This window comes from Rousettus aegyptiacus, unplaced genomic scaffold (assembly GCF_014176215.1).
Source record: "Rousettus aegyptiacus isolate mRouAeg1 unplaced genomic scaffold, mRouAeg1.p scaffold_m13_p_7, whole genome shotgun sequence".
Lineage (NCBI taxonomy): Eukaryota > Metazoa > Chordata > Mammalia > Chiroptera > Pteropodidae > Rousettus > Rousettus aegyptiacus.
This window is the reverse complement of record NW_023416310.1, coordinates 1,289,721-1,314,799: the sequence shown is the minus strand read 5'-3', so window position 1 is coordinate 1,314,799 and position 25,079 is coordinate 1,289,721. Positions and strand designations below refer to the sequence as shown.

At 53.2% G+C, this 25,079-nt stretch overlaps 1 pseudogene; it reads right to left on the bottom strand.

Annotated features, from left to right (window-relative positions):
* Positions 1–24,716: 24,716 nt before the first annotated feature.
* Positions 24,717–24,832, bottom strand: LOC118606155 (annotated as a pseudogene).
* Between the last annotated feature and the right edge of the window lie 247 nt (positions 24,833–25,079).

The window sequence follows — 25,079 nt, the reverse complement described above, 5'->3', positions numbered from 1 at the left end:
TTTGATATGTAGAAGAACTTTATTAATCATAGCAAACTAATCTGTGTTGCTTTAACTATCTAAAGCCTTCTGTGGACTCCGCAATGTATCCTAGAATTAATCAGCTCAAATTCTGTTCCAACAACCCAGCCAGCTTTTCTGGGAAGGTTACAGTGTTTAACATTTTGATACTTCACAGTAAATTATCCGCCCCTTCAATATGCCAAATACATTTAACGAAATTGTGAAATTGAAGCCCATAAAACTTTCTAAAGTTTTTCCTCTTAATATTCAAAACCTGGAGCTTTTATTACAGATAGGAAAAAGCTATAGAGAATCTAAACCCAAGAGTTCAAGAGGCATATTTACCAGAAACACGCATTTAACTTAAAGTAAGTAGGAGATAAATATGCAGTATTTTTCTTTAAGCATCAATTCTTCTAAATGCCTCCAAAACAAACTGAATCGGGGGACAAAGCTGTTGAGGTCCACATAAATATGGAGAACTACATTTATTTTCTAAGTCACGTTTTTGTTTTTCACGGTGGGGCTAAGTAAAATGAGGAGTGATAAATGGGTTTGAGGGAGGCATTAGGGAAATGTTTAAAATCGATATTCAGCGACCGTCACAGACCTACAATTCACCAGCCACTGTGTTAAACATGTATCATCACATTTAATCCTCACAAAAGTCGTATTATTCTCACCCATTTTAGAAACACAAAATCTCTTGCCCAGAGTCAGAGATCAATCTTCGGCCAGATCAGGATTTGACCGTGTCTGTCTAACACCGTGACACCGGGCTCCACCTCTCCCGTAGTCTGTCACGGAGCAGGGAAGCGCGAGGAGAATGAATCCCGCGCGCAGCCGGAGGTCGGGTCCGCACACAGTCACGCGGCGCAGGCGCCTGCCCGCCTCCAACCTCCCGCAGCTGCGAACGACCCCCCGAGTCGTTTACGTCGCAGTCCCGCACTCAGAAACCCTCCTCTGCTTGAGAGACGGACTCACGCACACTCTCACACACACACACACACACACACACACACACGCATGCACACGCGCATACGCAGACACGCCGTCCTAGAACCATGAACAGAGATCTCAAAGGGACTCTCTGACTCAGAGGGCACTTGGGCGAGAGAGGGTCCCTAAACAGCATTTTGCATGTTTTTGTGATCAGTGATTCTCCTCCCCAGCCCGTGTGAAAATGACCCGCGAGGCATTTAAAACCCGCCTCCGCCCAGAGAGGCTGGCCGACCAGGTGGCTTTTAAAACCCTTCAGGTGTTTGCTATTCAGCCGGGTTGAGAACACCACGTTACTACTGAGAATTGTGAGATTGTTGTTTTCAGATTGAATACAAAGAACAACAAACAAAAAAGACCAAACATATGTCTGTCATTTAAAAAAAACGACTGTCCACTGAGGGGAGAAAATTTAATTACTGAGCACATCTCACAGATCCAGTTCTGGGCTGGACACAGTGCCTTTTCTTTTTTCACAAGAGAAAAATATCTGCTGGAAATAAAATGTGCTTCTCTGACACTCTGTGACAAATTAGCCATGTGACCTGGGGCCAATCCATAAACGCTCTGATTCTTTGATTTCTCATCAGTGGGAGGAAATTACAAAATCAACCATTTCTATCTCTTAAGACTATATGACAAATGATTAAGAAGAGGAAAAGCACAGTATTCTACAGGCACAAAGCACTTTACAAGAGAACAACTAACAACTAGAACTACTGCACCTGTCATCCGAGGTCCCCTGTGTTATTTAGCAGGATTCAAGCTTCTTCGAGCTACTTACCTTTTGCACACTAGCAGAATTTTAAAAATTAGAGAAAGAAAACAATTATTCATAAGAAAAGTGACCCTCAGTACGCATGCAAACTTTTAAGGGAAGCTAGTGAATGTGCTGGCTCTTTTTTTCTATAAGATGTGGAATTGGCCGAAACATCTTATATCTGTGTACGCCTCAAAATCTACTGATGGAAGATGAAATAATTGAGCTCCTGATGGGGAAAAAAAAAGGCAAAACCCAGAGAATAAGAGAGAAGGTGTCGAGGAGACAGAAACGTGCAAACAGAAAACCAGGGCGGGAACGGACGTCCGCTGGGGTCTGACAGGCATCGCTGTCGCGGGCTCTTATTCGTCTACCCCCACCAACCGCGAGATGCTACGTCTCCCCCATTTCCACGTCCTTTCACAGACTTCGTGACCCGCGTCCATTAGTGACCTCTCGAAGCTGTTCGGCTCGCCGCCGGGGGCCTGCGAAACAGCTGCCAGCGAAACTCCACCACCGAAGGGCATCTCCGCGGGCAGAGCGAGCCCGCCGGGGCGGGGGGACGGGGGGGAGGGAGGGCCTGCAGCGCGGCCAGGGCCAAGGGACCGTCCGGGAGACAGCAACCGGCCTCCTCGCCCCCGCCGCCCCCACACACAGCTCTGGGTGGGTGACCGAGCCCCCCATAAGGGCCCCGGTGACCCCGTGCACTCCAGTGCTGTGCTCTTGTCATAACCTAAACAAGAGTGAATGGATGGAAACCGCTACACGACCACGTGGTCCCCTCTGCCAAGATGGCATTTGCGGCAAAGCAGATCTCGAATGCCTGGGCGAGAGGCACGCGTGGCTCTGGGGCGCTGTTGCAACACATTTGGGGCCACGGGCCACCCCAAGACTCTCACAGAAGACGTGGATGTCAGCCAGGAAAAACGAACATCTATGCGCGTATAGAGAATATTTTGCAAGCAACATACGGGGATTCGCTGACCCCTGAAGCAACCCGGTGGACAGCGCTGGCTGCCTGCCCTCCTCCATGTCCAAACTCGTCCCGACCACACCTGGCGTGTGAGCGCCCAGCTAGAAGGTAACAGTGCACGCCACTGTCCACCCACGGCAGGACAGCAGGGTGCAAGCAGGGCCATCGGGTGGGACGCCGGGCAGTTCCGCGGAAAAGCCGGACGCTCGCCTCTGCCGCGCGCCTCCCTCCCTTCTCGTCTGGGGACGTCCGCTCAGAGGTGACGGCATGAACGCGTGCCTGCGGACTCCTTAGGAAAGGGGGTCAGAGGACAGGGAAGGGTCTGGGGACACCTGCCCTGGCGTGTCTGGGGAGCACGGGGACCAGCGTGGCCAGGGCCGACGGGCGAGGAGGATGGTGGGCGACGTGACCCAGCTGGGAACGCGGGCAGCGTCACGCAGGCCCTGGCCGGCCACGCCCTCGCCGGCCACGCCCTCAAGGGCCGCGCCCTCACAGGCCACGCCCCCGCCACCACAAAAAGGACTTTGAGTTTAATCCAGAATGAGATGCGAAGCCAATGCGGGGTTCCAGCAGACGTGTGACAGAATCCGATGTCTTAAAGGATTATTCTGTTCCTTGTATTGTTAAGAAATCATAAAATGGCAAGAGAGAACTCCATTTTGAGATAATTTTCACAATCCACTTACAGTTGAATTAATGTATAAAAAATTTCAAATATTAAAGTAAACCATCCTACTTCCTATTACCCGGACCTAACGGGAAGGCAGTCGTCGAGAGTACAGGGTGATGCAGAGTAGACGGACCACGCTCTCTGGCACAGAGAAGAGGTGGGTGGAAGGTCCTAGAAGGGAAGCAGGAGCGAGAACGGCGGGGCAACGAGAGTATTCCCTCGGGAAAGGAGTCGGCGTTCTGCTCTCTGGGTGGGAAAGAGCGAGTGTGAGTTTGCACGCTTTCGCTTTGAGATGCCTCTGACAAATCCAGGGTCAGCACCCTCTCTGAGCTCAAGGGAGAGTTCCTGGAGGACATAAATTGGGAGTCAACAACATATGGAATATAGACAAAGCTTCGGGCATGTGTGGATTTGCCAGAGAAGAATCTGCCAAGTTGGAAGAGGAAGGGGCTTAAGTCGAGCCTTGAGTTTCGCACGGCTAATGGCTTTGCAAAGTCAGGCTGGCGGGAGAATCAGGACATCGTGGCGAAGACCCTGCAAAGAGAGGGTTTCAAGGAGGGAGCAGGTAAGCCTCGAACGCGGCCGGAGCATCAAATAGCACGGGGACCGAAAAACGCCTTCCAGATCTAGCCCCGTGGCAGGGCAGGTGGCCTGGAGAGGGGGTGGTCAGAGGAGCGGAGTGACTCTGAGCCACAGTGACATTAGGGTCGCGCGAGCACACTCAGACGCTAGTGAGGGGCGCCCGCAGCGGGGAAGGCTGATCGCGCACGGGGGGTGGGGGGGCAGGAGCCCAGGAGGGCCCGGGCACAGGAAGATCGTTTTAGATGTTTCCCAAAGGAAAACGATGCGAAGCTGTGTTTTCGACTCTACGGCACACCACCTTACTGTGTGTCAATGTATTCACAGCCTTGCAAAGCGTCAGCATCACGACAAGACATGGCAGTCACAACTGCGAAAAAGTCCATGCGGCACCAAGGCTATCTGTTTGAATGAGGAAAAGGCTGGCTACCGAAAACACAAAATTATAAAATGTAATTCTGCCTCCAAAGAAATATCAGAAATTCTCTCCCAATTTAACACAATCAAGTTGTATAACAAGACTTTTTGTCCCAATTTAATCTCCTTCAGTGTAAAAGTAGTTGGATTAAGACATAAATATCAGTAAACATAATCTCTGACGTTAGCAAAGCTCTTGGCTGAGCTATTTATTCATAGAAAACAAAATCAAAACACTGGAAACGCGGTCAAGGGACAGCGTTTCGTGCCTGCCTCCACCTCACGGCCACTCCGATGCCGCCCCCGCCTCCTGATCAACACCCTTTTCTAGCGAATAAGGGTGCTCACAGCTCAGAATCAGAAATACGAGAATAGTATTTTTTAAATTATAACAGAGATTATAACTGTCTTTTTGGGTTACAAGAAAAAGCTCTGTGACAGCTTGAACGAGGCAAGAAAAAAAAAACGGCTAGTTCCAACACAGATCAGGTTCCAACACAGATCAGGTGGCGCCTGTCCTAAAGGTTAAATAAGATTATACACGGTAAGCTAAAAATAGCGATTTGCACAAATTAATAGCTTATTTAAAAAAAAAAAACATTGCTACTACAAGGAGACTTGTGATGACAGCAACGTTTGGGGACTAAGCGTCCTGTAATGAGCGACGGAAAAGCAGGTGGGGGCGCGGCGGGTTCGGTGGGCGGCGGGAGGCGGGCGCGGTCTCCGCGCGGAGCGGGCTCGGCCGCGTCCGCTTCCCGGGGTGGCCGGTCCGCGCTCGGCGGGTCGGCCCGGAGGGCAGGTTCTCAGCGCCGGTCGCGGCAGCCCGCTCATGCCGGCGCAGCGGGAGACAGCAGCGGGGTGCCATGGAAACCCAGATGCAGGGTTCCCAGGCCGCCGTGGCTGGCTGCAGGCCGGAAGGCAGCAGGAGAAAGGCTTCGAGATGACTCCCGGCTCCCAGCCTGGTGCCTGGGGAAAACGGGGCGGCCAGCGGCGCAGAGTGGGGAGACGGCCTGCCCGGGAGGGCGGGTCGGGCCGCGCATGCCTGCATCACGACTTCACGTGCATCCCGCCGCCTGGCGGAGGGTCTCGGCGCCCCCCACGGCACCTCGAAGTATGCTGAGTGCAGGGGGGCGAGTAAATTTCGTGTGGGTCCCCAGGACACCCAGACATCATCGACGACTCTGGAGCCCTGTCTACAACAAACACGGCGACCGCTGGTCCTTGACCAACAACTGCCCTCGTTTGGCGGGAAGTGTCGGCTCCAAGCCATCTCTGAAAAGCCTCGCAAACCACGGTACCTTTCCTCGGTCTTCCGAACGACTTTCTGCACACCTGCTCGGAGGCGAGGCGGCTTCAGAGGTCACGAAGCCCTCACTGGCTCCCAGGCCCCCTCAGTCTCTAAGCCTCCTGTGAAGAAAAGACCCCCCACATTACTGATTAGTGTGGGTGGTGGGAACGCAGTTAGGAGCCGAGACGACCCAGAGGAGAAAGGCGGCGAGTCTAAAGGAAAGAAAGCCCCACGGGGAAGCTTTCAAACCCCCTGATTCACTTGCCGGGTGACCTGGGCAAATCTCTTAATCTCTCCCTACTTGTGGTCCACCCCCTGCCCAAAGGAGGAACGGCGATATTCACTGAGCGCCCACCTCCCGAGAGCTGCGAAGATTAGCCAGACACAATCCCACAGAGCGCCTGCGCCACAGCAGAAATCCGCACTCACCTGTTTCCGGCCGGGCAGGTCCCCAGCGCAGCCCCCCGCGAGCTTGGGGCTCCCCCTCCGCCTTCACACAAAGCGCTTCCGCCCGCGCATGAGCGGCTTACCCATCAAGGGCTCTCTCGCCACCAGCTGTGACTTCTCTGCCCCGCCGAACTAGCTAAACCTTCCTGAATGCGCCCGTCTCAGGCTCTTTTCTTCCCTATTAAACACCCTAAAATAAATGGTTTCCCCACGAGTTAAAAAAAAAAAAAAAAGCAGTTTAAATGTGGGAGAAAACATAGAGAATGAATAAAGAGCCGTTTGAAATGAAATGCTCTTTTTTTCCATTGCCCACTATTTCATACACCTAAAACTAACATTTAACCGCTAGTAATTGGCAAACGCCTGCTTCAGTTCCTGTGGATTAGACAGAATCCTCAGCTTTCCGCTCGCCACGGTTCTTTGTCTTCTTTTTTATTTTTAATGCACTATGCTGTAAAGATTTGTAGGAGAAAGGAACTGCTTTTTTCTCAATTTCTTTTCTGCAAGGGAATAAAAGTGTCACCCGACAGTGAGAATAAGTAACCTAACAAGGAGAATCTATAGTTGAGAGCCTCAAGAGCTAAGTTGTTTCTAATGAAAAGAAAGGAAGAAGGAAGGAAGGAAGGAAGGAAGGAAGGAAGGAAGGAAGGAAGGCAGGCAGGCAGAGAAGACAGAAAGAACAAACCAGGTTTGGTTAGAGCGTGCATTCAGGACTATGGCTGCTCCCAGGAGCAAAGCCAGCACGATCCAGACGTTAAAGCCTCGGCAGGTGCACGAAGCTCCCCCCGCCTCTAAGGTGCCTCTGCGGGCTCCAAGTGAAGCTCTCACGCCCACCTGTGAGTTCATTATCACTGTCCTTCGTCCAGGGCCACTGCGGCGTTGGCCATGCACAAACCAGGAAGATGGGTCCCCAGGATGGATTCTGGCACCTTGCTGAAAGACCGATAGGGCTGATTTCGATGGTCTCCATTTGGCTAGAAATCCAGGTGACCGTCGAAAACGAATGGGGTGGCGATGGCTATTCGATGAGCGCGCTTCATCCGCGAGCCGCCGTTCACTTTGTGCGTGTGCGTCTGCGGCCCCGCACCCCAGCACACGCCCCCGCGCTTCGTCGACCTGAACACCTGCCGCGGGCCGCGAGGGCAAAGGGGCGAACAGGACAAAGCCCTGTATCTCAGGACGCTCAGGCTCAGACACCGTCTAAGCGCTCGTGAGGAGAGAGACGTCCGTGTCAGCCACGTCCCTCCCGTGAAGAGAAAAACGATACGGCGCGAAGTCAGAGAGGAAAGCGAGAGGTGGCGGGAGACGCCCGCCGCGGCATCGCCAGGGCTTCCTCCTCTCTGCGGCGACGTGCCCAGGTGGCTTCCTCCTCTCTGCGGCGACGTGCCCAGGCGGCTTCCTCCTCTCTGCGGCGATGTGCCCAGGCGGCTTTTTCCCAAGCATAATATATATACACCAAGGAATTTTCTAAAAATAGATAAAAATCAGGATGGAGGTTGTGTCAGACCGAAGAGATCAGAAAAATCTTCTTTCCAGTAAAACGAATATTACACTGGACAAAAATATCGAAACAACCAAGGAAGGCCGCTGGCTACTAACCAGACGCAAACGGCAAATGGAGATGTGTTCGCTCAGGGACGGCTCCACGCGAGGAAGCTGACAGACGGGCCCCGGCGTGGAGCGCGTGCCCGCGGCCACCCGAAGGCTCCCGCTATTTCACTTTGGTCAACCCCGGAGACAGCACTGCGAGACCCAGGGCCATTAAGAACATCTGCATTTTACAGGTGAGGACGCATGAGCTGAGAGAGCCCAGGTCACTTTCCCAGAGCCACACGGCCCACAGCTGGCAAGGCTGCGACTCGACTCTGGGGGGGCCGGTGTGAAGGCCGAGGAGCTTCGCATTGTACAGCAGTGCCTGCTGGTCTGTTTGATCCGATTGAGTCTTTTAACTGTGTTGCTCATTTGAGAGAGAGAGAGAGAGAGAAAGCAAGCTAGAGACCATGAGGGAAAGAGAGAGAGGGGCAGACAGTGAACAGGAATTATAAATAATTTAAGAGAGGAGGCCGGTTCCATCTGCTGGCTCCCTTGCCGGACATGCGAGGACGTCCTTGTAAAAGGACCAAAGGCATCAAAGACAGACAGGCGCGAGGCTGAAATCTCTGCAGGGACGTGGAAACGGAAGGGAAGAATCAAAGAGAAACAGTTGCAAAAGGAACCACAGGGCCTTCTGTTACCGTCGTGGCTGAAAATGTCCCAAATCTTCCACTCCGTAAATAATGCGGTTTTACAAAACCAAGTAAAATACCTTCTGGGAATTGGGATCGGCTTGGCTTTGGCTCAGTTCAGAAGATTTGTTTAGAGGAACTTATAATTATAACCAGAACAGTCTACCAAAAAAAAAGGTATTACTTTAATTGACTTGGCCAAAAGAAATTTAACTTTTATGAGAAATTAACAACTCTTTCTCATGAGGTGTGAAGTAAATATTTTTCATGCAGATGTAAATGATATTTTTCTTGGTATCTCTCGATATCTTAACACCTGTTTTACCTTCTTTTATAGCTTACCACTTCACAAAGCAAGAAAAACAAGATTCCACCTTATGGTCAGTAAAATGTAAACAGTGTTCTGTTTCACGAAACTCTTGCAAAAAAGAAACAGCAATGCTGACGGAGGGGCTGAGCATTTATTTATGTGGTACCCATCAACTGTCGTTTACTCGTTCGTTCATTCATTCATTCATTCATTCCTTCATCCAGCTCCAGATTACAGATAAAGCCACTAACGCTTAAAGAGATTGAAAAACTGCCCAAAGCCTTTATACGTATTTTTCAATCCATCCTTCACTTTTTCTCCCTATAGTGACCATTTGACCTGAACTTCCAATCTCACCTTTGAGTGAAATAGATTGTATTCCGTCTCAGGTGGCCTGCGGCAAAATCATACAGCTTAAACGCCAGACTCTTTTCCAGAATAAAAATGATTTCACAAAAGACTGTTCTATTACATGCATTTAGAAGCTTTGAAATGCACATCTAATCAACATGCCATTAGCTAGTAAATTAAACTGATCTCTTTGGTTATTTAAAGAAAATTTAAATGTGCGATACTGTTTAATTCTGTGAAGAAACATTCGGTTTCTGTTACAGCCTGACAAAGTCTCCAAGCTGTGGCACTTGGTAGCGAGTACTTCCTCGGGAAGTTGTGTCTCGTACAGATGGCACGCTCCAAAACTGTTATGATTGTTATTTACTTCAAAATGTTTCCATTGGAAAAAAAGAAGAGAGAAAGAGAGAACACGTCTTTATTTTAAGAGTGTCCCAGGGCAGAAAGAGAACGGCGACATCCAAGAGTCTTAATTTCAAATTAAACTTTCGGTAAAGGAAATTTTAGAAATAAGTATAAACGCATCGGCTATGCAGACAACACGTTTTCCTGGGTCCCATGGGCATGAGGAATAGCTGCTTCCTGCCCGAGCATCCGGCGGGCTCTCAGCACGGCCGGGAACAGCCGATCTGAGCCCAGCGGACGCCCGTCTGCTTCCAGCTCTTGCACGGACAAGCGCACATGACATATCGGTGCATGTCTCTCACGGCGTCCGGAGTCGGCACCTTCAGGGTGGCGGATGTTGGATTTAAAACGAGACTCGTTTCCTCTTTTGTCACCAAGCCCTTGGGCCGCACATTGCAACTGCAGTGGGGGCAGACCCGCCCCAAAGCCGAATCCCGCCTGCCGTCTGCATTTATGTGGTCCTCTTGCTAAAAGTGGCTTCCCGTTTTTATAGGATTGTAAAAAAAATAAATAAAAAGAAGAAGAAAAGGCAACAGAGCCTGGATACGGCCCACAAAGCTTAAAATGTTTACTCTAAGGCCCTTTACAGAAAACGCTTGCCCAGCCTTGGTCCACGGGTTAAACTCCGAGTCCCAGGGCTTCGCCTCCCAGAGCCCCCCCAGGTGCCCCGGGGGGTTCCTCCAGCTGGTCCTGCGCCTCCTCCCCAGCCCAGCCACGTCCAGGTTGCCACTGACGCACAACACGTTGTTACCCCCAAAAGTGGTAGCTTGCAAACGAATTTTATTCTGCCCAAATTTTTTGACCTGACATATTGTGGGGTCCGAGTAAACAGCAGGCTGCCCGCTGATACGTGACATGCGTCAATAACCTGCAGGAGACGGACAGGAATCCGCCGTTTCCTGCAGGACGGGAGAGGACAGGATCCTGCCTGGGGCCAGGAGGCGCTCGCGAGGCCGAGCGGGAGCGCGTGGGAACGAGACCACGTGGCGACCCCCTCCGCCGGGCCGCCGGGCGCCGGTCCTGCCGGGACCCAGGGCGGGGCGCTGAGCCGCAAGCGGCGCCTGTGGACACGAATCGCTGGACCAGGAATGGACCCGAATCCAGCGGCGAAAGCCAGCGCTCGTGGTGACAGTGCCACGATCGCCCGGGCACCCAGGGGAGGCTGGAAATGAACCCGCAGGTCCCCACTGCTGCGGGAAGGATCGGCTTACGGGCTTCGCAACCTGCTTCACCCGCCTCCCCAGGGGGAGCGCCGGCGCCATTCGGGGTTCACGTCGGCTCAGCTGTGCCTGTAACGCGCGCGTGGGCAGAACTGGGAACCCGACCTGACCCGAACGCCGACCTGCTAAAGGGGGCTCCCTTTGGGTTTAGTCTTTTCGTACCGCATCCTCTCCTCCGCGTCTTGTCCTCTGCATCTGGCGTGACTTCTAGAACAATCCACCCTCAACACAACCCTAGTCACCAGTCGAGAACCATGCAGCAGACGCGGGAGTGTGACACCCACCCACGTGTGCCTTTCGGTGTTTACAAGCGGGAGCCACATCACTGCGTAACCTCTGGGGAGGAGAGACCCACCCGTCGCGGGAGACCACACGGAGGGACAGAGGCGGCTGGGGACGCGCCAGGCTCGGCGCAGGGCCGCGGCTGGGGCCCCCAGTCCGCGTGCCTCTCAGGTCAAGGCGGAGCCTCGCGGTCTTCGACTCCGTAGCAGGCGGGGGTATGGGGAGGGGGTGCCCCCTAACACCTGGGGGCGGACGCATCTGCCGGGGCATCTGCCGGGGCTTTGGAACTTCGGGCCACAGCTCGGACGTCAGTGCGATGTCCCGCGGTTCTCCACCGCGGCTCCTCCCCTCGGGGTCAGGCCCCACGCGGGGCGCGCCCCACCCCCAACAGCCGGTGCGGCCCTCGGCCACCCAGCTGGGAGGCTCCTTGAGGCCCGCATGCCGCCCGGGAAGCGCAGGCGTGTTCCCCCTCCCGGGACGCCCGCAGAGCCGGCCGGCCTCTCTGAGAGCCAAAGCTCCAAGAAGAAAACCTGAACCTCGTGGGGCGGACAGCTTTCTGAAACGCCTCGCGCCCGCGCTCGCCTTCTTAAAGAGCTCGGGGGATGCGATCCCCGCTTCCCTCCCGCCCCGGGTCGTGTTTACGCCCCGGGCCGCGAGGCCTTCCTCACCGCCGGCGGGTGGCGCGCGCAGGTCCGGCGTCCAGCCCGGGGCCTCGCGAGCGCTGGGAACACTGGGTGCGGCCCGGCGGGGGGCGGCTGCCCCTGGGCCTTCGTCCACTCGCCCTCTCACGTCCAACTTCCTTCCAGTCGTTGCGGCCCAGCAAACCGAAGAATCGAGCTCATTTGGGATTTAAAAGACTTTAAATTAGACGAGGAGCGCCCCAGCGGCCTCCCTGCCTTACGTGGGTACCTTTCCGCGCAGGCTTGGCGTTGACTTTGCACACTCCTGGCCAACACGCTTTTTGTCCTAGTTACTTATTGAGTAAGCACGGCAGACCGGGCCGCGTTCTAGACTGCAGGAATAAAGACGTGAGGAACTCGGGCGAAAACACCTGCCTCGGCGAATGGCTCGCAGTCCAGCGAGGGGAGAAATAGAAATAAATTAATGCCATGTAGGGCGGCTAAGAGAGCGGTGAGTACAACGGAGGCAAAGGGGGCGGCAGTGAGGGGCGGGGACGGTTACGAGCCACGGGAACCATGACGGTGATATTTGAGCAGAGACCCGAATGACGTGAAACCTTAAAAAATAAATAGAACTACCATGCAACCCAGAGACTCCACTTCTAGGCATTTACCTCCCAAAAATGAAAACACCCAATTGAAAAGACGTGCGCACGCCCAGGTTCGCCGCAGCGCTATGTACAGCCGCCGAGATGCGGCGCGGCCCGGGCACCGTCCCCCGCACCGGTGAGTGGATGAGGACCTGGCGGCCTGCACAGCAGACAGATCCGCGGAGGAAGCATGGAGCAGCCGCGCGATGCCCGCCGTGTGCCGGGGAAGCTCCCGAGGGACGGCGGCTTTAGACAAAGGCGACTTCAAGGCAAAGAGACAGGAGAAACAGAGAAATCACGATGAACGCAGGGCTCATCGTCAAGGAAGAGAACGGTCCCCCAAGGCGGCGCTCCCCAGCTACGAGCTCAGAGCACCCGAAGCGGACGGGCCTGAGCCGAAGGGAGAAGCAGAGAAATTAGCATCACCGCTGACCTTCACACCCCTCTCCGGCCTGTGAAGTTCAAGGACTGGCAGAGTGGTCCAGGGTCTTGGGGGTCTGGGCGGGACTGTCTGTGAGGCAAGAACAGACCGGAGGGGCGTGAGGGTCTTTCCGAGGCATGGAGGTGTTCCGCGAGCGTATCGGATTACAGGAGCTGGTTAAAACATGTTTTTGGACGCATAGGCGGCTCTCTCCACCGTGGTCTTCCCTCTGCACGTCTGTGCACAAATCTCTCCTCCTCACAAGGACACCAGATGTCCTGGGACTTCCTTCTGCCTCAATTCCGTCTCTGAGGCCCTATTTCCAGGAACATCCTGAGGTACTGTGGGTTGGGACTTCAGTGTGTGGATTCGGGAAGGACACAATTAAACCATAAGGCGGAGTATATAAACCACAATCCAGTAAGAGTTGAGAAAAGGAGGACTTCATGATAATCCAGGTAAACTCACCAAAATCATTATGATTTGTGGCTTCAAAGAAAGCAACCTAAGTTAAAGAGAAATTGGGGAAACCGTCTCTTAACGCCAAACATAGATATTTTTCCCTTATACGGGGTTTTGTTTTTATTATGATAAGGTAGTGTGATACTGGTTAAAATTATGATAATTTTGGAAGCTGTAGACATCGTCGATGAAACACATCTTTCTCATCCTGGTGAGGAGCTGTGCAGACGTGGGCATGAGGACCGTGCGCTGAGACCTGTGGGGAGACCTGGGAACTGACGGAGACTGGCCTCAGCCTGGGCCCATGGGGACAACAGCCCCCGAGCCGTGCTGAGCGCTGGCCTGTGCTCAGAGACGTCGGTGACGTCCCCGGGTCGCCGAGCTCGTTCACATGGCCGGCGTTGGGACCTCTGCTCTCTGATTCACACATTTCCTCCACAAGCTCTCCGTATGGATCGTGTGGTCTTCGCCGGCGTGGGACAGCCGGGGTGCGGTGGGGTCCGACCGGTGCCCCAGGCCACACGGTGCCCAGTGGTCACCGGGAAGACTGACGAAGGCCACCTTCCTCTGTCAGCTGAGTCGCACCACGCGGAGGGGTCGGGAGGCAGCACCGGGCGTGGTGGGCAGGCGCCAGGGGCGTCTTTTGTCGCCGTCGGTAAACCCACACCGCACAGGTGTCCTGCAGCCAGCGCCCCGCGACTGCAGCAGGGGGGCCTCGAGTTCCGGGCCCGCGCGTGCCAGCCAGCCCCACCTGGCCACCGCCGATCGTCCCACTGGGAGGTGCTGCGGCCGCCAGGCGCGCACGAAACGCAACGTACAGACATCGAGGGGCGCGGCGCCCGTGAAGCAGGCCCCCGAGAAAGCGTTGGAGTCGCGATATTCTACTCAGCTGCGCCTCCGCCCCCGGTCTCCCCGCCGCCTCCGTTCGAATGTGTTTCACCTGCTGTAAGGGTCGGGGTCCCGCACACGAGGCGGGCGACGTTCGGGAAATCCAGGGCACAGCCGTCGGCCTCCAAGGCAGGAACCCGGCGGCCGGTGCTTTCGAACTTAGCGAGGGCAGCACTTCGCCCGTCATGAATAATTAAGTGTTTAATATAACGCTGCTTTGGTGGGAAATGATCATTTCACGACTGATGGAACGTCACCCCATCCGTATTGTCATGCAGGGGCGGGGGCGGGGGGCGGGGGGAGCCAATGAAATCAACGCGCTTCCGATGGCTGAGTCTCGTCTAGAGGCTCTGGGGTGGAAAACCGTCCCTGAACCCGCGGGAACCCCCGCCCCGAGGACTCTTCGAAAAATTCGCGAGGGGCCCCGGGCCGGAAGCAGCCGCGCCTCACAGCCGCTCTCCCGAGGTCCGTGTTTTCCCCATAACGCTGGGTCGATGTCACAGAAATAAATCACTCACCTGCGGCAGATGTCACCATCCTCTGAAACGAAACGCCAGCATTCCTTCAAATCCTGCTTTTATCAGCTGCCAGAGTTATTTAAAACAATTTCACAAACGCGTCCATGCGTGGCTTCCTATAAAAAGTGCTTATTGCGTGAATTTGTCTCCTTTCGGTAAATAGCCCGCTGCTCTGAGGGGTCCCTCCATCACCCAGGCTGTGAGCCAACGTGCCGGCCCGGGGACACGTCTGTCCCTCGCAGCAACGCGCTTGCCGAGAATTATCGCTACTATTTGGGAAGAAAAATTATATCTCAGAGGTCATTTATCTCTTCCCAGTAATGTTTCTTTGAGTGCGGGGGAGAGTAATTCTTTTAATATGCGGGAAGTGCCGATTAGAATCTGCGTTTTTATTCATCCATTCTAATTTCGTCAAAAAAGCACGGAAATCTGGAGAATGGTTTAATTAGGGCTGCGTTTAGAAGAGAGAAATGAGAAGTTAGCCACATGGAATCACTCCAGAGGTTTCCATTCGAGGTAAATAAACGCACATTTATTATTTTCTTTGCATGTGTTGAACCGTAACCCCTAACGCAGTGGCCCCGAGAAGCGGACAGCTTGTCACACACCTGGCTGTGAGGGCCCAAACAGTCGAGATGTCCGCGTGGACACTACAGCCTCCACGCGTCCCCTTCCCGGGCCGTGTGCTTCTATCACGGAGCACCTGGCCTACATGCGGGTGCCACTCTGAACACCGGAACGTGTGTGGGGTGCGGGCTGAAGACCCCCGAGGGCCGAGGGCTGTGGAGGCCTGGAGTCACACAGTTCCGGGAACTGGAGGGCTGAGCACGCATCCTCGGAGGCCCCGAGGGCCTGTCTCCCCTGCTCTCATGGAGTGATGTGGGACAGCCCGAACTGGCCCCCGATGCCAGTCCCCGCTCGGCCACCCACGGCCACACTACCATGCCTCAGCGATGCCCCAGAGTGGATGTGAGGCCAGCACGGCCATCGGTCTCAGAAAATGGCAGAAGTCCACGGCTCTGTGAAGGGCCCCTCGTCCCTGGGCGCGGATGCACCTCGCTAGCTCCTTCCCCCGTAGCGAACCGCCTTAATCCCAAGCGCGTCCAGAATCTCGGTCTCTCCCGGGCTTCTAGTCACACCACTTTATCTCATGATGATGACCTCAGTTGCCTGGACAGTGTTACAGCGGACTCCTTTGGAAGTAAATCATAACAAATGTAGACAACAAATATTTTTACAGAGGAACACAAAATGCTAAGCATTGCATGAAAACAGGTACATCGTTTGGTCGACAAGGATGGAACCCACATAGGAATACTTAATTTTCAGACAGCAAATTGTGTTTGGAGTGTTAACCAATTGGGTCGTTGCATTTTGGAGAAAGGGCGACTTTTGGGGGGAAAATAATGACCGATTCCAATTCATTCCTTAGTCCGCTAATCAGGCTTCTTCTGCCTCGTGAATAAAAGCACAGAGACTCACTGAGCACTCGCTGTGGGAGGCACACCCGCCTCAGGTGCCCGAGCTGACTGCTTCATGGAAAGTCGTTCCCCAACGCTTTCGCTAAATAATAATAATATTTTTCTTATTGAAGGGAGTTAAAAGTTGTTATTGAAAACATCTTAGTCATGAGGAAAAAAATAGAATGTCACAAAATCATGTTCTGGCAATGTCCTAGTGGAATTTTGTAATAATAAGAGTTGACACTTACTGTAACCGCCCTCTCCACCTCCAAAAATAAAATAAAATAAAATCATTGACAGGCGTTAATACGCAGAAGACCCCAGAGGCCCCTCTGCTCTGCAGGCTGTTGGGCATTAATGTGGAGCCTCTTGATGAGATTTTTCAACACCAAGAAGTGACATTCTGATAATGGGCCTGTCTCACCTCCCGCCACCTTCCCGAGAGACCAGAGACACCTGCCCTCTACTCCCCAGAGGATCTCAGAGGTGACTGCCACTTGGGCAGAGTTGAATCCTCTCTTCACGGCCTCAGGACTAAATAAATCTCGTTACTGAGAAAACTGAATTAAGAGCGGTATAAATTCCCAAACGCTGAAACAAATAACGTGAGCGTTGTTAGCAGTAAGAAATTCGCCGCCGAAAGCTGTGATTCCGGTTCAGTTTGTAAACACGGTTTACATGTCTATGCTAAGTCACTCGTGTTTGCTTGATGTCAGCACCCCCAGGAGAGAGTCCCCTGAGAAAATAGATTTTGAAGTCTTGAGTTCAAGGCTAAACCCAGGGGTGTCTGACCATCGGACCAGAGGCTCTTAGCCAGCATTGAGAATCAGGGTTACAAAGTTCCATAAACTAGAAAGCCCAAGTTTACTTTTTTATAACATCTCTAATAGTATATCTCCTATTTTTCCCACACATGAAATGAGGAAACTCAGTGGTAGGCGATAAAACGAGGGTTGCAGTCGGCGATAAACTGAAGAACGTGCATTGAAGATATTTTGCAAACGACGTGGCGCTTCATCGACGCTTCTGGCCTGTGCAGCTGTGACGGCGGTCACTCGCGAGCGGAGGGGATGGGAGGAATGTTTCAGTTTTCACAGCCAGCCTGAGTGTACAAAGTAGCATTTTCTGAGCTCTACTGAATCTCTTCTGAATGCAAGATTAGGTGTGTGCTTTTACCAGAGTCAGTAAAAGAAACGTGTCCCTAACATCGGTCTCCTGCTTGGTTTCTGCCATCTGCTGATTGTAGCCTGGCCTCAGAGAGCGAAGAATCGCTGAGCCAGACGCTCCTGAGCACCAGGTAATGGATCAGGGGGGCGGGCGGGTAAGGACGAAGCCCAAGGACAAGTCTTTGCAGATTCATGAGCTATTTCTAATCTTTTAAGTGAAGACTTCTGAGCCCAGTTCAGCTCCTCTCAAGTCATCAGAGACAGGAGACGGGCTGGCTGCACCCCGGGAGGTGAGAACTCGGGGACTCGGAGACCACAGACATTACATCCGGTGGGAGCCGAAGGGCACACCCCGAGATGGGCAGGGCGTCCTCTGCACCCCGAGCTCCGGTGTCCCCCACCTGGCACTTGGGCGTCCTCCAGTCATTGCATCTGGCGTCCGATCGCCGAGGAGAGGTCCGTGGAGCTCTGCAAAGTCAGTACTCACACGCTTTGACTCAGGCCGAGCTCCAGCGGGAAGTTTCCCCCTTGCTTAATGTTTTCAGAGTCCATTCGGTTAAATGAGATTTACGAGGTGAGCTTGCCCTGAGCCACGGCCGGGCGCTGTTACCTCGCCTCTCACTTTGCCAAGGAGAGAGGCCTGCCAACCCAGGCAGCGTCTAAGTTCTGAAAGGGATAAAGAAAAAAAGAATTTGGTCACCTGAGTGAGCTGAGCGCTCTGAGCTCACTGCAGCATCAACGTCCTGAGGCCGCCCAGCCACTGGGCCTCAAGCCCACATCGCGATTTTTGGAAAATCAAGCCACGTTAAGGTGCCTCCTGGCCTAAAACAGCAAACAGAGCGTAGAGTCCGGGTCGCGAGTGGGCGCACAGCCACTTGGCTGTGCCTGGTGGAGGAGGCCCAGCAGAGGGAAGAGGGCGCCCTGTGCTCACGACTCTGTTGCTGAAGCAATAGGCTCTCATTGCGGAAAAACGTAAAAGCAAGTAAAAAATATTAAAACACACAGAACCAAATGCAGCCTCTGCTGGCGGCCCAGCATATGCCTCCCCGGACAGATTGTTACGTTCACACATGCTCATTGTGACAAATGAGCCGCTGTAACAGACATCATGTTTCCTAACTCATTTTACCATTTTTAACTTACACCTTTGTGAGCAAATTACGTCAGTAGATATTTATTTTAAATAGTCGGATGGTATTTCAGTGTATATAGATGGATCATATTTATTTAATGAATTCCATGTCGTTAGATACAGTACTTAGAAAATCCTCCATTTCAAGTATTTATAAGCAATGTAAAATTCAAAGTTTTTCCTCCAAGCTGTAATAACTTCCCTCGACGCCCAGTCACGGACTTCACAGGCAGGTTACTAATACTTCTGGTGACCCAACTGTCCTCCAGAAAAACCACGCCAATCACGCCCCGCCCCAAGCCACAGGGGGTGTCTGCACCTAGGATGCAGACGACTGCTGGAGATTTACCAATAGTGTGAGTGCAAAGCACTAACCCTGCTGGCTGCGTGTTCGTTTGCTTACCGAGCAGCACAGCTGAAACCTATTCTGTTCCTGCTGGTTGCCGGAATGGCCTCTGGGCACGACGCTCCCGCAGAGAGCCCATCAGCTCCAGGTCGTGGGAAGCCTGCTTCCGGCACCCACACTTTGTAGGGGTGCACAGTCATTGACGAGTAAGAACTGGAAAGTTCCTGGGCCTTCTGGGGGCTCGGTGGCTTCCTGTCCACGTAAAGGGGGCATAGGTCGTGTGATGGGGCGCACCTGTCTGGTTTTTCGTTGTTGTCGGTGCTTTGTGTGTCATATCCATAGAACTAAAAAGCTTCTGCGCAGCAAAGGAGACAATCGACGAAGGGAAAAGGCGACCTGCAGAGTGGGGAAAACCCCCCCGGAGAACATCTACCTGATAAGGGGCAAGTTTCCAAAATGCATAAGGAACTCCTGCAACTCAATAGCAAAAAAAGTAATAATCTGACTTAAAAATGGGCCAAAGATCTGAATAGACATTTCTTTAAAGAAGACACGGACGGCCAACTGGGACCTGGAAAGGTGATCAACAGCACTAATCATCAGGGAAAGGTGAATCAAAATGACGATAACAGAGCAGCTTACACCTGTTGAGAAGGCCGCTGTCACAAAAACAAAACAAAACAAAACAAAAACAAAAAAACAAACAAAAACAGAGACCAGAAGCGTCGGGAGGACGCGGGGAAATGTGAGCTCTGTGCGCCATCGGTAGAGGGTTCCCCGAAACATTAACTACAGAACTAACATGTGACCCGCACGCCCGTTTCTGGGTGTTGATCCAAAAGAATCAAAATCAGAGTTCTGAAGAGATGTCACCGTTCCCGTGTCCGTCACAGCGTGGCTCGCCACAGCCAGGACGTGGGAACGAACTGAGCGCCCCTCACCGCGGGCAGTGAAGACGCGCCTGCGGCCAGCCACGCGGAGATGCGCGCACGCGCCGTCCACGGCCGCAGCGAGGCCGACGGGCCCGTCGCGGAAAGATTTGTTTAATTTTAACGTATTTGTATTTTTAGTTTTTAAGCGATTCGAATTTTCACCAACTGTCATACAATGGACTGAAAGCTGCATGTACAGGAAACAGAAGCGAAGCCCAAGGAGAGGTTCCAGCTACGCTAAAAGATTGTCACCTGGTCACGCACCTGAATTTTAGGGAGCGACACTATAACTCACTAAAAGATACAAGGCTGTAGGACATTTTCCAAGTCGTGTAACAACTAGATTATAATAAACGGACCTGTTTTCCGTGCCAAGCTGCTGCACGGTTTTTACCAATTCGCTTTGCATAGAAACCCGCTTCGTACCTTAACCCGCGGTCCCCAACCCGCGTGGCACCTGGGCGCGCGCTCCTATGAGCGCCTGACACGCCGAGGCGGCGCTGAGGCGGCCACGCGGGCGCCGGGGCGGCCGCAGACGCGGGCGGAGCTTCGTGCGGCCCGGTCCCTCACAGGCCGGGGCAGCGCCGGTCCACGGCCCGGGGGGCGGGGCCCCCGCCTCACTGTGGTCTCCCTGGCGACGCTACGCGGCGGGCTGTCGTCGGCGACGCCTTAGGTCGCGGGGCCTCACATCCCCACCCACCTCCTTCGCCAGGGACGTCGGCGCTGCGCACCGTGGCGTCGCACGTCAACGCTCGGTGCAGCGGGAGGCGGAGGCCCCGGGCGCCGCGGGCCTCGCTGGCTGCGGGGCCGACGAGCCGCCCGTGAGCACCGACGCGCTCCCCGGGAGCCCCGCGCGCGGCACGCGTTTCTCACGGTTTCTACTGAAGACGAGAACGGTTTAAATGGGAGAGCGAGGCAGCGGCGCAGGCAGAGCGACAGAGTGGGCGCCGGCGGCCCGGCCGGGGTCCAGGGGGCACCCGCCGCCGCGCGGGGGGCTCTGTCCCCCAACCCCGCCGGGCTCTGTCCCGCGCGCCCGCGTGTCTCTGTCCCCCTTGCCCGCCCGTCTCTGTCCCCCGCGCCCACGTGTCTCTGTCCCCTACGCCCGCCTGGCTCTGTCCCCCGCCCCCGCCTGGCTCTGCCCCCCGCGCCCGCGGGGCTCCGGGGCGCTCACGGCCAGAGCGGTGCCCGGAGCACTCCGGGAAGCTTAGCGATCTTAGACCTATCTCACGTGGAGGGAAAACTGTTTCCACAAAATCGCGAAGCCTGCAGCTAATTCGTCTACAAGCTGACAGGGGCTTCGAAGGCCGCTTCCTCGGCTTGAGCGTTCGAGCCCTGACGTCGGTTGGCCGCGGACCGTCTGTGCGCAGAGGCCTTCGGTCCGGAATTACTTACGGTCACTTCATTGGCCACATGCACGTAAAGATGCTGGGTGCGCCCAGCATTCGTAATTGAGCAACCGTTCCCAGATAAATTGTGAGTAATGTTTACTGCTCTATGCGCTGAGGGACTGGGAGTCCATTTAGAGCCAGAGAGGCCCCTGGAGGGGCCGCTGGTGTGGGGGGCCCAGGGGCTCCGCCGCGGTCCGCTGGAGCAGGCGAGCACCTCGATGGACGCTGGGGACTGCGGCCTCGGCGTGGTGCTGAGGAATTCAGGTGGCGTCGACGTGGCGATGCAAAAGCGTGAATGCGTTCTTCGTCAAAAATAACCTTTATTGGGGAATAATCTTCAGCGTTATTTTAACTGGAAAAAAGGAGAGCTGTCGGGGTGAAGCCAGGAGGACGCATGTTCACCTGCACCCCCGGGAGCGCCAGCTGCGGTCCAGTAACCCGCAGTGCACCCCGCCCCCGCCCGCGCCCCCAGACCCGCGGGAGCGCCAGAGCCGGTGCGGAAGGGCGCGCGCCCGGCGCCGCAGCAGGGCGGGGGCGACCGTCCCCGGACCCCCCGGACCCCCGCCCCGTGCGCCTGCCCCCGAGCCGCCCTGCCGCGCAGAGCAGGCAGTCAGTAAAAATGAGAAAGTCTTTAACTAAGTCACATTTTCATGTTGATCTTTTTTAATTTTGAAGATGGCGACATCTTCGTGCCTGATTGGCGTGTAGCTGGCACCGGAGTGGCCGTTTCCGCGCGTCGCCGTTCGTAAGCGGTCAGGGTCCCCCAGGAAAGAAAAGGGCAGAGACCGAGTTAGAAGTCACCTCCCGTGTGCCTTCGTCTCTGTCACAAATATTCATCAGGGTTTCTTAAACGGGGGCAACCTGTAATTAATAGGATTAATAATATGATCGATGAATGATTCATTACAATTGACAAGTAACTATGATTAAATATAACGTGTTAATGTGATATATGTTAACGGATAATATCGAGCTGTGTGATGGTATCGATTAATAGTGGATGCCGTCAACACGGATAACATGTGATACGTTAACATACGTGTTCAGATATGTATGTTAATAATGTATAGGACATACAGCAATGCATTATGTAACATTAATATGAACCATAGAATAGCAACGCGCTCACTATTACATGAAATAACATAGTTAATTGCAATAAGTTAGTGGGTTTAAACATTAACACAATCAATAACAACACGGTCGGTAATTAGTATGGCACTCGTTCCTTGAAAAGCCACCTGGAACACCCCTCCTTGTCTCACACGCTTTCTCAGAATGCTGGCGAAGTTACTGGCCAGGCAATGGGAATAATTACAGCGGAACGGACTGAAGAACAAAGGTTTGTCTCACGCCCGGGCCGGGGGCAACCCCGGGCCTCTCCAGTAGACAAAGCCGACCTCCGGACGGTGTCTCAGGCTCGGAAAGCAAGCAGGCAATGGGACAGCCCCCGCACACGGCACCGCCTGGCCCTGGAGCCAGGCCCGCCCGACTGTCTGCGCCTCCTGGGTGGTCTCCCCGCTGCACTGGTGAGTCTCACGCCTGCTCCAGTAAACGACCTCACCATTTACTTTTGAACACCAATTGCTAAACCGTCCCAATACTTAAGGCCTTGCTTTTTATAATCCATTTGAGTGCTCCATTAATCCCCTCCCAGCCCGCCACACACAGACCGGACTAAATAGCTTTTGGTTTGCTTTTCCGATGCTGGTCCCAGAGCTGGTGCACGCCACGTTTGCTTTGGACTGAGAAAGCTTATGCATGAGATGTTTTTCTTCTGGCTGGTTAAAATCTGCTGAAATAGTGCAAACGAGATATCTAGGATTTTTTAAACAGCAGCATTTCACAAAAACCAAAACAAACAAACTACAGAACACAGGAATACTAGCAGGCAAGTGGTGGCTTCTGCTAGAACAAAATACTCATTTCAAATTATGAACAACTAGAACATTTTAGAAGTGGAAAGTACTTATTGGAGTCTGACTCATGGCACTAATGAGAAATTGGGTGGGGGGTTTGGGGGATGGGACCTGAATAAGGTATTCACTTGTTGTGTGAGTGTGTGTTTGACTCCAGAATAATGTGTAAATCAAACTCGCATGTTTAGAATTATTTTTTATAATTTCAGATCAATTGGGTTAATTATACATATACAGAAAAATATGGAAAAAAATACATATACGGAAAATAAGAAAATCAGAAGACCTAAGCACCCCAAGGAGATTAAACCTAGAAAGAGATTTTTAAATGGAATAGATGCTCCAGGTGATAACAAGACATATGTTTTTTAAAATATACATGAATGTATATTTTATATATAGATGTTTTATAATATACAGATATATATTTAAGACTATATGTCACAATGAATTCAGATAAGTTCAGAAATATATATATTTGTATATGTACATATAGTACAGTTATAAAATCAGCTTCTGTTTCTGATCATCTTTTCCTTATTTTTACTTTAAAACTGAAAATGTACAGTCGTCAGTGGAGCCCCAGGTGGGACTGTGGCTTTACCCTCTTCCTCTAAGTCACCGCTTACCTGAATTGAAAGCTGTCCTTGGCGCCCCAGAGGTCACGGGTCTGGGTCATGGTTAAGTGCCAAGGACAGCTCAGGTAACCAGCACTCAGAATCATGGGTGACAGAGCTTCAGGCCCACGGTCCCCACAGCCCAGCTAGCAGGCCAGCAGGAGAGGCTGGGAGCGAGATCAGTAATGGACCTGATGATGCCCGTGTAGCAGCATTTCGCAGTCTAAAAAAAGAGCCAAAATGTTGTTGCGTTGAGAAAAGGCCCTCGTGCCCGTGAACTCGGACCCGCTCAGCTGTGCGGTGGGCGTGGGGGGGCCACAGGTTTCCTCGCTGCAGACGGAATCCTGAGGTCCCCAGAGCATGCGGGATTTGCCAGTGGAGCGCAAGCCTGAAGGCACCGGAGCCCAGAGCCCGGGCTGCTGCAGGGCGCGGTCCCCGGGTGGCGGGGAGGCCTGAGTCCCAACCCGTCTGCCAGGCACCGCCACTTGTGGGGGGCGAGACAGCCACTGAACCTCGTGTCCCGTCGGCAAGACGGTGCCGAACTTCACGAGTCTCCAAGGCGCCAGTTGTATTAATGATATGATATGCTTAGGATGCTTAGAACAGTGCCCGGCACCCCGTGGGCATTGGGACCTGCTGGCTGTCATGATGCGGCGATCCTTACTCTCAGAATCAGACTCCTAGGAATGCCTGAAGGCTCGAGAATGTGTCCTAAAAAAACGCCGAGGTCAGCATTTTGACTTGTCAGATTAATAGAACCAGGGGAGACACACCCCATAGCTCACGTCGGCCCTTTAAATCAGATGTCTCTTAACACTCCTTCGGGCCTCTCTGTACTGAGCATTTGTTTTAGCTTCTTAAAATCCTTAGCAGGTCTTTATTAATAAAAAAAACAACAACAACAAATGCTCACCTGATTTCCTTAGACTCGTAGGGGGGATCAGGGACCAGTGTTAACACTTTGGAGCTCGGATCAACAGCCAGGGAGTCATAGGGACCTAGGTGGATGGCCACCTGACACTCCAGCCGCTTGTATAGTCTCACACGGATGACTTAACCGTCTGTCACTCAATTTCTCCACCTGGAAACTTCTGAGCATGACACCTGTTTTGCTGGGTTCTTTTTGAATTGAAAGTGACAGGTGTGTATGCCTGATCAATAATAGAAACCCAGTACTTTATACCCCTTCTTACTGCGGGGATGAGTGATAGTTGAAACTATACCTGTTAGCATGTTATTTTATTTATTTTTATTATTATTATTTACACCTACAGCACCTGGTCTTCCTAGGTGGTCTCCCATCCAAGTACTAACCAGGCCCGACCCTGCTTAGCTTCCGAGATCAGACATCAGGCTTGTTCAGGGTGGCTTGGCCGTAGACCACAGACCATGGCTCCACTGGAGGCGAACCCAGGACCTGCGTGTAAAGCAGATGTGCTGACCACTACACTATGGAACCATGTCCACTGGTATTTTTTTAATTAAAGATGAATTTGTTTTTGGACTCATTTCCTGGGGCCGCTGCATCAAAATACCACGCTGTGCAGATTAAATAACAGAAGTCACAGTTCTGGAGGCTGAAGCCGGAGACCGAGGTCCAGCCACAGTCGTTGCCCTCCGAGGGCGTG